The sequence below is a fragment of the Alligator mississippiensis genome, chromosome 12, assembly GCF_030867095.1.
Source record: "Alligator mississippiensis isolate rAllMis1 chromosome 12, rAllMis1, whole genome shotgun sequence".
Lineage (NCBI taxonomy): Eukaryota > Metazoa > Chordata > Crocodylia > Alligatoridae > Alligator > Alligator mississippiensis.
The window spans coordinates 1,330,688-1,345,549 of NC_081835.1; positions in this window are offsets into that span (position 1 = coordinate 1,330,688).

Here is a 14,862-nt window from a genome sequence, read left to right on the forward strand (position 1 = left end):
CTTTTGTCTTTTACTATAACTTATAATAACAAAGCTCGCGATGTAGATGGCTGCGGGGTATGTTTCCAGTTGATACGCACGCAACATGTTTCAGTGGGGATATGGGAAAAACAGACATTTTTTAAAAATTTGATACAAAGGATTTTTGGCCTTGGGCACTGCAGCTGCAGCTGCTGTCAATATATAGAAGATGGGACTATTTTCTACTGGGGTATGAAGAAAAGAAAGAAAAAAGAAACCTGAGGACCTTGTTATGTGAATAAAATTGTTGGGAAAAATGGTAATTAAATCCCATGGAAATTGACTCATGATGGAGATGCTGCAGATTTCCAGTTAGCAAAGTGCTGTTTGCAGCTGGGGGCTGGAGAAGGCACGGAGCTGAGATGAGAACAGGAGAGTGGGAGATGAGCTGGAGCTAGGAGCATGTAGGACTTAATCCTGAGTTTTCAATGGCGGCGTCAGTGGTCATTTGGTCAGGCCCCGAGAAGGGAACTAAAAGGCAAACATGACTAAGTGTTGGTCATGCACATTTTTCGGGAGAGGAGAGGATTGGGGAGGGGTGGTAGCCAGGTGCAGCTGTATGGGGATTCAGGGTAGTTTCTGGGGTGCTTCCCTAAGGGAGCCATTAACAGTCCTGGATGATACAGGGTCCAGACATTTCTGGCTGACTTTCCCTGGCCACGAAGCTCGTTCTGCAGGTGGCTCAGCGTGGGGAGGACCTCTCCTGGCGGTACTGCCTGCAATTTGCTTCAGGAAGACCGTGCCAACACTGCTACCGCAGCACAGGGGGGATCGGCCCATGCCCAGCAGTTCTCCTCTGACCCGTAGACGGGCCGGCAGCATGCTCTTCAGTGGACAGCGGTGCCTAGCAGACCTCGCACGCGCGTGTGCCCCGAGTGGGTGGCAGAACGGAGATGCCTGCTCTGTGGCTTTGGGCACAAGAAAGGTGCCTTCCTCTGCTTTTGTGCAATGGGGCATCGCTATTGATCTGGGTCCGAGGGTGCAGGTTCAGAGCAGGCATGGTAGCTGTGAATAGCCGTGCTGACAGCATGCCTACAGCATCCTGCCCTTTCTCCTTCCCCAGGAGGAGAACCACACAAGAAAGATCCAGGCAAGTCCATGAAGTCCATTCCCTTGCCTCTCCTGGTGTGACACTATTTTAGCACTGAGTTGTCTTCACCGTTGCCCTCTTCTGATACCAGAGGAAGGGGCAGAGGATGCTCCTCAAGAACAGCAGCCATCCCTCTTTCAGCAAAGGCAACCGTCTGATCCAGCCCAGGTCACATAACACAGGGTGCCTTTTATTTATCATGCAGCCGAGAAAACATTTGGAAGAGAGCAGCTGAGCTATTAGCCACTCTGCTTACCTCATCCAGCCGACTGGTGCAGCTCTTTGAATAGCAAAGCATGCAGATTAATTATTTACCTGTGGCTTAATTAAGAGTAATTTTACTGCAGGTCTAGCAGGCAACTGCTTGTTTTCATGTGCAGAGGTGCGAGTCGTCTGCCAAACTCATCTTGCAGGCTAGCACCCAACCCGCATCCCCACCAAAGCCAGTGGAGCAGTTTACACCCGTCGGCCATGAGAAGGGGGCTGGCGGTGCTGGCTCCCACTGGTTGTGTATCTGGATCTCCATACTGAACAGAGATGGAAAGACTCGCATTTGCTATCGCAGTCATCTCTCGAGGAGCAGGGTTGTGCTGTGGGTGAGTGAGAAGTTGGGCAGATACAAAAGGGCCTTTGCCCCGCTCTGAGTGCAAGCAGGTTCCCTGGTCCTGGGAAAAGCTGGCAGGGTCTCGCCCGGCTGCTCCGGTCCCCTGGCAATCACCCTGGTCTGGGGAGGGCTCAAGGAGCAGGGGAGAGAGGGCGGTTGCAGACTGAACATCTACACTGCCCCCTCTCCCTCAATCACTTGTAGCAGTGGAAATTTTCCACCGCTAGAAACGAATGTTTGCACGTGGCCTGAATGATTGTTATGACATGAAGGCCGAGTGGCCACTTCAGTTCTACTTTGTAGTCTCGGTTGGCCTGCCAGGAAATCCTGACTTTGAATCATGGCTCTGGCACTGATTTACCATTGCCTTGACCATGTCGCTTAGATTTGTGTTTCTAAGCCACTTAGGTACTTTGAAAATCCCTTTCTAACCAGATGCCTACGGGATTATTCATAAGTCACTTTTGAAAATCTCATACGTCCTCTCTCTGTATCTCTCTGCCACGGTTTTCTCCTCTACAAAATGCAGGTATTGCTATTTACTTGCATGCCCCGTAGAGGGTTGACGATCGTATTTGCATAGGACCCGATGTTCAGAACTGGGCCGCACCAGCGCCTCCATGCCTTTTTGCCATGTACGTGATGTGCGAGACACCTAATGTGCATGGATGAATCAGTGGGAAGATCCTGGACAGCCTTTCTGGCGTGGGGGGCTCCTTTTGACTCCAGCACGCCTACATGTGCAGGCATGTTGTACTCACACGTTGAAGGACTGTTCACTTAAGTAGGGCATTGCAGGTTTGAGACCTATGCACCTGCCCGGTTAGGAGTGAGGTGGGAGAAACCCTTCTTAGCGTTTCAAGTGTGTAAAGCACTATGAAAGGGCTTTTATCATTAATATTCACTTAATCCAGTCTAATTTTGCTTTGGCACATTCTGAATAGATTATGAATTCTGCCCGTACGGATTTTTCCATCAGCGTGGAGGCTTGAATCGAGAACTTGCATTCGAATCCCTGTAGGCAATTTCCTTATAGTACTTAGATTTCCAAGCTTCATTGGACTCGTACGACAACAGAAGCTTTATATCATCAGCTTTTTTTTTTTTACCCCAAAATGCTTAGTTTCCATTAGGAACCTTACAAAAAGGGCAGTGTATTACTACTTTGTGATCCCAATGATAAATGAAACACATTATATGTGGAGTAAAGGCTCTATTTATCCTTGATTTTTTTCAAGTCCCAGCAGGTTTAATGCGAGTAGGTTTAGATGACCTTCATAACAAATCAGAAATAAACCTCAGTGCATTCCCACAGAGGTGAAAAGCATTGCAGACATTCTTTATAGGAATAACAGTAATAATAAGGAAGAGCTATATTAATAGTGTTTGATAATGCTAAAAAATTAATGCTCACCAAAAGCCAGGTGCCAGCACTATTTGATTGTTTACTAACATAGTCATAAAGAAACAGAGTTATTAAAGGATCTGAAATCACTCAGTAATTCAGGGGCTGATGTTGATGGATGGAACTTGGCTGTTCCTCTTTGCTAAAGCTGCTGACTGGATAAATGTTTTATTCATGAAGCCCAGGGCAGGAAGGGATGCCAAAGGTTTAAGAATATTTTAAGAAACTCTTTGAGATGTCAAGCAAGTTATCAGGTGGTGTTAAGTAAGGGAGCTGAAGGACTACATTTAAGCACAGCTAGCCTATGGACGTGTACAACCGCGATACATCAAAACGGGGAAGCAATTGTTATCCATGCATAGCACATGGAGTAATGAGTTATGAACACCAGCCGATTTATTTCTGGGAGATCTCAGCGCGCCGTCACCGTGCAGTCCTGCCCCTCAGGAAGGGCTGTGACAGCAAAAGGGAGTTTCACGTGTTGCTTGGCGAACTTCCGCCGCTCCCTTAGGACTGGAAAACAGAGGGCGAGGTCTGCTCAGAGACAGACCCCCACAGTCATCCATTCAGAGCAAACCTGAAGCAAGCAGTGACGAAAATCGACACGTAGATTTGGGCTACAATTGAAATGACAGCAAGTGGAGATGCTGCCTGACTTTGCCTTAGACAAATTAGTTCAAAATTTTAATTATTAAATGAAGCTTTTATCAGATAGTGGCTACTGGGGACTCTTTCCCCCTCGGCAGTCGGAGGACACTTTTTTATCACAAGCAGTGTGCACGCAGCGTTAGATGCTTGGGTGGTGGAAAATGCTAGCGCTGTCCTGGGTTCAGTGGGCTTGCGCTGACTTACACCACCCAAAGGCCCAGTCCACAGTCCTTTCCGTGCTCCTTTCAAAAGACTCATTCCTGCTTTATGTCACTTCAGATAAGGAACCTTTGCTGGTCTAGGAAGGAAAGAGGTTGGAGTCGCTCCGATTTGTCTAAAGCATTTCAATGAAGAGGTCCTTTGCCCCTCAAGCTTCTGCATGGACAAGTGCTTGAATATTTCATAATCTATATTAATAACTTCTTTTAAGTGTCTGTAGTCTCATAAGAGCAGAGCAGATGAGCTCTTGATGGAGCTGAACTGTCAATCTCAACATGGTGACATTAGAAAATAGCTGTGGTGCTAACTCGTAACTCTGTGAAAAGTCCCCTCTTGCCAAGGGAGCAGCAGAGTAGAGTTAAAATGTGCCTTATTATGAGATCTCTAGAGTATAAAAATTGGAAAAGGTATTAAAAATGACTAATTAAAAATTGAAAAAAGATAGATACTGGTGAATAAAAAATAGGCAAGTGCTGCACTCCCACTGCCCTTTTGATTTGCGAGGACTCAGTACTAAAGACCATAGGCGTATTTCTCACTGGTGCTGGTTAACAATCAAATCCAATAGACTGACAGCGAAAACTACTGTCAAAAAAGCTGTCAAGATGTATCAAAATATGTCAGTGTATTACCTCTCTTTATCTGTCAAAGCCATTGATTATTTTCTATAGAGGAACCCTCTGACAGTTGCTGAAACTGAAGAATTCTGTACTGCAATGATTTGGTTGACACATGTCACTATTTCCTAAACAGATAAGTCAAATATATATATATATATATATTTGCAGAAGAAAACATACTTATATAGTATTTTACAAAAGATAAATAATATAGAAAGGAAGGAGCATCCATTAGTGCTGAAGATTTCCAGCACACAGCTATCAGCACTCTTTATCGTAGCTTATATTTTAAACGTTCTTCTTTGCATAAAATCCTTTGTTCCTGTGCTGATGTGATGCACTGCAGGGATTTGCTTAGATACCCTGAAGTAATTCAAACAATCGGTGAACCATAGTGGTGCTGCTCACGATCATAGCTGACAGCTTATGGTTGACTGCAGTAAACTTCTGTTTGCTACTGCTCGCAAATCCATACCAGTAGCACAGAAAGTGCTATTCTGCAAAATGTCTCTTTATGCTGGGGACAGACTAACCAGGGGAAGCAAAACTTTCCATCTCTGAACTATCTTTGGAGGTTCCCAGCTCCAGGGACCCCCAGCTCCTGGCAGAGGTGGGTAGCTAGTTCCCTATCTACTGGTTCTTGGGAGACCAGCTGCTGGCTCCCAGTCTGCCCTCCCGGAGCTCCGGCAGACACGCAGACTTGTGCAGCTGGACTGCTGGACACCTGCTCCACAGAAATACTCTGGGATCTTTTTCTCCTTGTTTTGCTACACAACAAGCAAATCAAAGAAACCCCAAATCTTGGGATTTTTAGCAGGGTGGAAAAGCCTGTCCCCTCTCAGCTGGTATATCTACTTATATCTGGATGCAAACCCCCTTCACAAATCTTCCATAGAATCATGTTAACATGGAGGACGTTTTAAATCCATCTATTCCACGTGAAACATGCCACCATGAATTTCGGAGTCACTATGAAATACTAGCGTATTAATAAAGGTGAAAATTGGTTCAAATGAGAGCAATCAAAGGCAGCCTACTACCCTTGTACATAGTCTTTATTATTCATTAGCACATATTGTGCTTCCTGCTAAAAATAATTCAGGCTACACTTGTATCACATTAAGATAACACTAAATCTTACTATAATTTGAAAGAAATACTGCTCCCAGCTGTTGTTGCAGAAGTGAGCTAAACAAAACCCAAAGAAGGAGTAAGGGAACCATCATAAAACTCAGACTGCATTAGACACAACTCTGCTTTGGTATCGTAGATCATGGAAGCGGCTGGAAGCGAACGTCTGGATTCACAGCCATCGGCACACGTGGGGAAAGGGGTGTTATTCTGCATGTAAGGGGGGAAGGCATGCAGGGGTCAAAGCCCAGATCTTAGGGGCCATTTAAGTGATTTTGGTGGGAGATCAGCACCTAAATGCATTCAAAGTCCCTCTGAAGGCTGCTGTGTAGGTGGTGTGCTCTGTGGGGTGAGGACCATCCTTTTGCCCTGTGTTTTTGCAGCATGTGGTGCAGCAGGGTCCTGTTCTTTGACAGGGGCCGCCACAATAAATGGAGTAATTAATGACGATAACAATATATTGAAACCTGAGTGACCTGTCCAGGGGCTTGAGAGGCTGTGAGGATACTTTCGATGTCGTGCCATGCAGAAATGGGAAGGTCCGTCTCTCCAGCTGGATCCAGAGGAGGAAAGTCAAGTGTAAATGCAAAGTCAGTGAACTGGGCTTCCAGAAATCTGCTGCTGACTGACCGGGAGGCTTCACGGGAAAGCCAGCAACAAGCAACCAAAAAATTAACCCAAGCCAATCTCACACGTGGCCCCAAAAGTTTACAACACCATTTCCCTCCTCCTTTTCCTTCTCCCCCTGCCAGCAGCAATGGCTCAGCATAAAGTGGAGGAGAAATGCGCCATTAAAAGCGAAGCATGGAGAGAGCAGCTGAGCAGTAAGAGCGGTGGAAAGATACAAAGGAAAAGCAAGGCTCTGACAGCAAATGAAGTGTGGAAGATAAAGAGGGAGAAACACCCACCCCAAAACTTGTGGAGCTGGTTTAAACACACGGCCAAAAGGGAGCCTCAGCAGAAATGCCACCAACTGGAAGCTGCTGAGCATGTCGGCCCGTTTCCCATCAGGGACACGAGCAGTGTCCTCTTGTGAGATGTGCTAGGCCAGCATTAACCGAGTCTCGTAGCTGGGCTGGGGGTATGAGAGGAGGTGGTGCTCATCCAGCAGCGGGCTGGCAAACGCTGACAATTGCCCATGATAATGAACCGAAGAACACTGAAGGAACATGATTTAAGGGGAAACGGCAGATTGTAATTTTTGTCTAAATGTGGATTTGGTTTATGAGCAAATCAGATTTATGCTTCTCGGAGACAATTTTGCTAATAAGCTGATGACTCAGAAATCCTACAGCAGATGGGAATTTTTTTGGTCGAGGTATCGGCTATTGTTTTTTCTCAGAAAAGTCGCATTTGGATCTTGGGAGGCAGCGATCATCCAAGAAGGAATAAACAAGGACTAAACCTGGTCTTTAGGAAAGCGGTGTAGTGCAATTGTTTCATATAAAGATGGCACAAGGAATCAGGATATGTAGACGATGATGTTGCCAGGGTATGTAGCCATTTTGATCCTACGCAGATTATTTCCTAATAAGCTGGAAAAATGAAGGAAACTGCGAAGTGGCCAGAACCGTCAATGCCACAATGGTTAGGTTAGTCATAGGTAGCCCTGTTGGTGTGGATCTTCATTAGGGTCTAGCAAAGCTAGGCAATTAGTCAAAGTGCTGATAGATGAAATCACCATCAATAATTGCAGTTGATTGCAGATTGGAAGGAGTAACTGGGTTTATATGGAGTCCAATTTCCACTTAATTGAGACTATTTAAAAGAAAGACCTAGACGTCGTTGTGAGGAGCTCAGTGGGAAACACTCTCCACTGTGCAGCAGCAGATAGATAGTGTTAATATCAGAATAGAGAATAATACTGGAAACAGGAGGCAGGGAAGCAGTGTTCAGTCTTGATGGCTATAATTCAAAAGACACAGTGGAAATAGAAGGCCCTCGGGGCAGCGCAGATCAGACCAAAGACTTGCGTATAAGCTGAGAGGAGTAAGTGGGCATCAGCAAGATGCAATGATAATATTACATCCTAGGTGCACTTGATTTAGGAAAAAGGACCTCAAATTTCAGCCAGAGGCAACACCTTTAACACCCCTAAAAGGGAGTTTGTTTTACCTGAGCGTAATGAGCTTGTGGGACTCACTGCCACGAGGTCGGGTACTGAGATCACCAGTTCATTGGACTCTGTGTGACTCATGATATCATCTGCAGTTGCCTTTGCCTTTGTGCTGCGGGGCAGGCACTGAGCAGCATTCCTCCCCTAGGCATATTATGGCATAATCACCCATTATGGGATTTTACAGCTCCTTTTGAAGCAGCTGGCACTGTTTATTCTCCAGACCATTGCTTGACTCCAGTGCTTTGAATCCTGCGCTTGCAGCAGCGGGCATTTTATGATTCATGGATGAAAAGGATTTGTTTCCCTATTCTTGAGCATTTTCCATGTGTTGATAGCTAGTGCATCAGTGATAGGGATTAGAGGCATCTAGAAGCAGAGACTTTTTTGGCTCCCCATACACAAGCCTTCTTTGTTCTTTCTGGAACTTTTTGTTTTCTCGTCCCTCAAATAGCTCGCATCCTTTACTATTTTTAATTGTTGCGGGTTTTGGACCAGTTCATTCCAAACCAGCTGCCATCAATAAAGTGGTCAAGTCGTTATTTCTCTGGCTGCAGGACATGGCTATCCTGAAGTCAATGACAGTGGGAACAGGTGGACAGCAACATGTCCACTTGGTTTTGGTAAACAGCATAAAAACATTGGCTCTTTGATTTAGTGTCTGCTACAAAATAGTTATAAAGCTTTGTTAATAGGAGGCTGTGCATTTTCTAATGCCCCAACATCCGCTATTTGCCATTGTGGGGCAAACCTGGCTCTTTTGTGCTTGGGAAATGTTAGACTAGCAGTGTGCACATGGACTATCTATGGGGCGCAGTTCCCACGAACTATCCTACTAATCTTGAATGGAAGAAAGCGAGGGCATGATGTGGCAAATGCAGGACAGACTGGCTAAACCCTGTGTTTGGGAGCCGGAGTTATGTGAAAGTTTTGGTCTGCTCTGCAAGCAGGCCAGGGTAGTGTAGATCTGGATTGATCCTTATGAGAATGGGCAATATGGGGGAGAAAATTCAAGGCACCCCTCTGGCCTCTCCTTCCCAGGGGACAGCTCCAGTATTGTTGGTCGTAGACATCACAGAAGAAAAGCCAGGATCCCTGTCCCCACTCCTCAACCTCCCAAGTAATGAGATTTGCTTAAAAACCACGATCTGCTTTACAAATTCCAGATGAGGGGTTTGTTCTTTTGCCTCCTTTTTTTGGGACCCTTTGCAAAAAGGAGCTCTAAATGTTACGTGTGGACAAGTAGCTCTGAATGTTACATGGGAATGAGCCAAGAATGATTCAGGAGTAGCAAACCACTGCCTCCAGGGCTGGAGCTGGAGCGGTTTCACTACATTTGAACCATTCTGGGCGCGATCGCATATAGCACTTCGAAGGTGGCAGCTGCTGCCCTTTTCAGAAGTTCACCTTCGAAAGGCTTCCAAGCTCACATGTTCACAGCCTCAGGTCTCCTGAATTGGGAAGTTTGGAAACTTGCTACAGTTTTTACTAAAGGCAGAGGTCCTGACATAATGCTGGGATTCCAGGAGCTGGCGCTTTAAGTGAAGCGCCAACTGGCGTGCCTTGACAAACGACTCTGGGGAGCACAGGCTAGACATATGCTCCTTGGACGAGGCTCTTCCCTGGATGATGTAGGGAGCTGCAGGAGGCATCCTCGGGGTCTGCGGTATGAAATGATCTCTCCGTTTCCTGTGGCAAGCGAGCACGCGGCTGGCTACCGTGTGCTGCCCAAAATGTTGTTGTTGACACGTTCCAGCCTGCAGAGCCCCAAGGGCAGGGTGCTGGGCGCAGTGAGGACCCGCAATGACAGACGCTAGATCTAGAAATGCATGGCAGAAATCTGCAGCTCGTGTTTCCAGGCAGCTCAGTCTCGTGAGGCTTTACCTAGGGCATAAATACTTTTCAGTACCAAACTTGGGCTGACACCAGATTTGGAGCTTTTGGGGACCAAGCTGGGTGACATCCCTAAGGTATCACAAGTTTGAGTATTCGGTATATAGCTCATTGTGCTTTTAAAACACTCCTGAGTCCTTCAGGTCAAAGGTCGCTGCATGGCCACTTTAGCATTTAAACATTTATTTATATGAACTGATTAGCCTGTTAAAATGTCATCCTTTACAGGCGGTGTGAGTTAGCTTGCCAGCTGTCCGGCCAGAAGCCAGGTTTTGTAGAAAACCCACTGCAGAGGGTTTATGGAGGACCTTGGTTAATTAAGACGTTTATTGTTATCACAATGATGCATTGTTTTTCAACGGCGTTACAATATAAAAGACAAATGTGCTGTTCTTTTTCATGATTTGAGATCTCTCCTCGATGCATTTTCTCTGCTCCATTGTCCCATTGCCATCAGTGGGGGAAGGCCCAGAGGTAGGTGAATGAGGCTTGGTGCCAGCCGTGTCTCTCCACTTGCAAACCGTCAAGCACCGCGGGAAGAACAGGGCCAGGCCGGGCTGGGACTTCATCCTCAGGCAGCACATTCTTGCAGTCTGAATGCTGAAGGAGTCTCGTTGTTTCAGAGGCTTCTCTGTACAGGCCTGGGCGTTAATTCTCCGCTGGGGTTCCTGACAGCAGACGGGTTTTTTCATACGTTGATGCACTCTGGGACTCTTTTGCAGTTGGATGAGATGTGAAGCTGTCACCTGGGTAGCTGCATCTATTTTGCATCTATTTTGGCAGATACATTTGAAAATACAGTCATGCTCTTAATTGCCAAGAATAATAATAGTGTCCCGAAGCTTTCGTTTTTAAAATGTGCTAATGTTTCTGGTCCTCCATGCTTCCATGGCCTTCGCAGATAAGCAAGCAAGTGGCACCAAGCCCTTCGTTCCTTATCAAGCCCTTGTCTCTCTCCTCGACTGCTCTCCACTATACAGACCTCCTGCTCCTCTTCTCCACCCCTCCATGGAGCTCTTCTCGTTGGGTCCAGAGTGCCTCTGGGTTTCCCAACACGCGCCGTATCCACTTCCAACTCTGAAGTGCTCAGGAACCAGGGGTGGTCTGAAATGGGAAGGCTTGTTTCTGCAGATGTTGTGGGCTGGTGAACACGTGGCTGATTCTGCCTGTCCCTTTTGTGCGGGGCACGGTTCACTTCCTGGGGGCACGTGGGCAGACTTCACCCGACGAATTCTCTGCTCTGGCAGGGCCCAAGGTTTTGGCTGTCCTTGCTCTCTCTCGCTCTTTTCCCATGGCATGCTGCAGCTCGTGAGGCTTGGTGTCTTTTGTATGAATGGTCTTATGTTTGCTATGAGGGGGTGTACTGTAGTCTGCAGGCCTTTGGGGGAAGGCCCCGAGGGCACGGGCTGGATTTGATGGCCCAGGTGGGTCCTTTCTGGTCCTGCATTGCTAACAGGGGCAGACTTCCCCTCACCGTTGCAATGATCAGTAGCAATTGTCCTTTCTGCTGACCATCCCCGGACAAGAACGCAGCAGGAAAGTGCACCCCAGAAAGTGAAGGTGCCCAGACAGGTGTGGATAATAAGGTCGGGGTGGGAACGTGGACACTTGTTGACGAGGTCCTCGGGCACCGTAGCGCTCCCATCACAGAGACCAGCGAAGAGTCACCCAATGATCTGGGTGTCAGGCTGTCGTGGGCCTGAGCTGCTTTGGCCTCTGCAAAGGGGAGAGGAGATTCTGTAGGCAATTACCAGTTCCCAGAGCCATCCTTTCCCCCGAGCAGGTAAGGTAAGCTTCTAATCCCTAGATAAAAAGCTCAGCACTTAGACAAATGCTCAGAGATCCTCATATCCTCCCTGGAAATAGAGGATTACAATATTAAACATAATTATGAAATGTCTGTAGAGCTGTGGACACAGATGGAGCTTTACAAGGGGTTTGAAGTGATGCTGCACCAGTGGCAATTACGCCCAGCAAAGTCATGATGGCATTTTGGGGGGATATTTCCATTTTACAGTAGCCGTGAATCACTCCAAGTCATCAGCCAGGTGGCTCCTGATTTGCACCCAAGGCATGAAGCGATCTCTCAGAAATGCACTGCCTGTCATGTCCTATTGCTTAAATAATCAACAGTTCAGATGAGCATTTTACCCTAGCTTGGCACCTACGCTGTCTAAATTACTGCGAATGAGGGAGTCTGCCTTTTTGCTATTGCAGCTGCGAATATTAGCTAGAGCATAGCACTAAATCTTGTTTAAGCTACAGTCATTCCACCCAGTGATGAATGTCACTACCTGAATAATTTGGGTAATTTCCTGCAGCTCTAGTGTACTAGCAGAGAAATGAATGTTAATTTACTGCTAATTTAGTATACTAACCCTTAATTAGCAATGAGCCAGCTCTGAAATATCAGATTCTGAAAGCTCATCAAACTTTTACCGAAAAAAAAGTATATATATAAAAATATGTGTGTATATATATATATATATATATATATATATATATATATATATATATATATATATTCTCCTCCCAGCTGAACTCTTCACTGTAGTCGAGGTTATTAGCAAAAGTGCTAGGGGAGTGCTGTTCATTACCTCTCGGTAGGATATATGTAGATGGAAACGCCTCTGTTACCACAGTCAGCGTGGAATGACATTCGGAAGAGCCCTCCTTTTATACAGCGTAGTCAGCCATCGTACAATACCGTGACGTGCTGGTCGCTCTGTAACAGCCTCTGTGACAGGATGGATTAATGGTGCAAATGTTCAATGACTGGTGGCCAAAAAGGGAAGGAACAGAGAAAGGAGCCAAAGCAGATCTAATGGGCTTGGTTATCTTTGTGCAAGGCAGCACACCTAACTACCTGCGTGGATACTCTTTAGACACCTATTTTTCCCTCTAGCTGGACTCCGTCGCCTTTCCTGAGGTTGGACGAACACCTTCTCTTTGAACAGCGGTGCTGTTCTCAACGGGATGGCTTGCATGTTGAGAAAGCACACACCTTGCGTCAGGAGATGGAGGGAGGGAAGGGGCACTGCCCGGCCCCGCGCCAGGGGAGTGCGTGCAATGGGCTGTGAAATGATGGAAGGGGTGGGCTGCATCTCGGGAGCGCGGTGCGACGCCGGGCGCATGGGGAGAGCAGAGGGAAATAAAAGAAGGATGTTTGTGTCAGCTGAACTACTGAAGCCAAACCAAACACTAAGCCAGGCAATGGGCCAGTGCATGACTTATCCACACCTCTGTGTCAGTGCAAGCATATTTCTGTGATGAAAAGTCTATAAGTTGTCAGCCCTGGCTTCGTGGTAGAGTTAGCGCCGGGGTCGGTGGAAGCCAGGCAGGTCTGGAGAGCGCCGCCGATGCCCATCTGCACAGCCTGACTTCAGAGCCGCGTCTGCTGCAGGTGGCGGTGCTGCCAGCAAAAGGGCAGACCCCAACACCTCGTGGTCCCAAGCAACGAGGAACCGGGGCGCCAGGGGTTATCCCTGATTCGGCAGGTGAGGCCGGGAGCTGGTTGTCTCTACTGGCTGTGCCGTGAGCTGCATTCAGGATGGGGACTGCTGGCTGCTTGGTGCCTCATTCCTCTGCTAGTTCTCTGTCTTCCTGGAAGCCCCACAACCTTCGTTCTTGCCTTATTTGTGCCGCCCGCAGCATCGTTGGCTTGCCCAGCCTCTCCAGGAGCCGGCAATCGCTCTTCTTCTCCAAGGGGAAGAGTGCGGCAGGGAAGGCAAGAGAGCCACAGAGCTCCCCTGCTTGTCCCTGCCACGCTCTTCCCTTGGACACGAACGGCAATTGCTCCGCGCAGGCACTAAGTATAGCAGTTAAGCCAAGGTATTATTTTTCATTCCACTGATTTGTCTGAAATGGCGTCTGTTACCGTGAGGAGATCATTGTTGCTTCATTAGCTGCTGTGTTGTGCTCCAGCTAGAACTGGCCGGGAAAAGATTTATATGTATGTGTGAACATACCAGTGAAAAACAAGCACGTTTAATTTCCCTTGAAATGTTCCCTCGAAAATTCTTGGGATTTTTTCAGCCCGCCTAAGTGTTCCCACAAGAGCAGACGCTTTTCCCGAGGATGCCCCTGCGCCTGAAATAGTTGTGTCGCTGGGAAATAAAAATGTGTCTCTCTCTCCAAATTTGCTTTAGCCAACTCCGTCCCTTTCCCAGCACCCGGAGCCGGGAGGCGCGGGGACGGGGCTCAGGCGCAGTCTACACGGACAGGTGCCCCGCGCCCCGCTCACAGGCAGCAGGTGACCCCACCGCAGCAACGGGGGCTGGCCGTGTACCTAAGGCAGGGGATAGGGGGCAAAAAGAAGAGCAGCTCGTGCTGCAGCTGCACTGTGAACATGGTACACCTCTGGCACCATACTTGTATGGTGATAGTTGGCTACAGCTGGATAGGTAGATCGACGGATAGCAGCAGGAGGTGTAATGAGGTTCGTTGGCTGGAAGCTGAAGCAAGGCCGGTCCAGACAAGAAATAAATGGGAATGTTTTAACCATGGGGGGACTAACCGTGAGAACGGGTGGCCAGGACGGGCGGTGGCGTCTCCATCCCTGGCATGGGATGTTCGGTCACATCTGCTCCAGCACACGTGCGAGTCCATGGAAGGAGCCCTGCGCTATGCAGGACGTCGGACCACCGCGTACAGGAGCCCCCAGGCTTCTAGCTCTGGAAGAGCAGGCTCTGCTGCCACAAAGCAGCTTCACCCCACGTGGATTTTTGTTCCCTAATCTGCAAAGACTTTTAGCAGAACTTGAAGCTTTCTTTCTGGAAGGACTTGAAAAATGGCTTCCTGCAGTCAGCCCAGCTTCAGGAGACCCAGGACAGTGCCAGTTCATTAATTCAGCAGATTAACAAGTAAACTGGTGCTTCCTTCTACTGCGGGCAAGCAGTTGGCATTTTCGCAAACCTTGCCTCGTAGCAGTAATAATCCTTCTTGGGGCTGTCACTCCCTCCTCCCCCACCTCCGCCCTTCCCCAATTATAATTCTCTTCTTCTGATCTTGGAAATGTTTCCTTTTATCTCAAATATGCTGCACAGAGATGACATTTTATGAAATGTTCATTTTTAATTATACGGGGATGGTTATCACTACAGCAATGCTGGCACC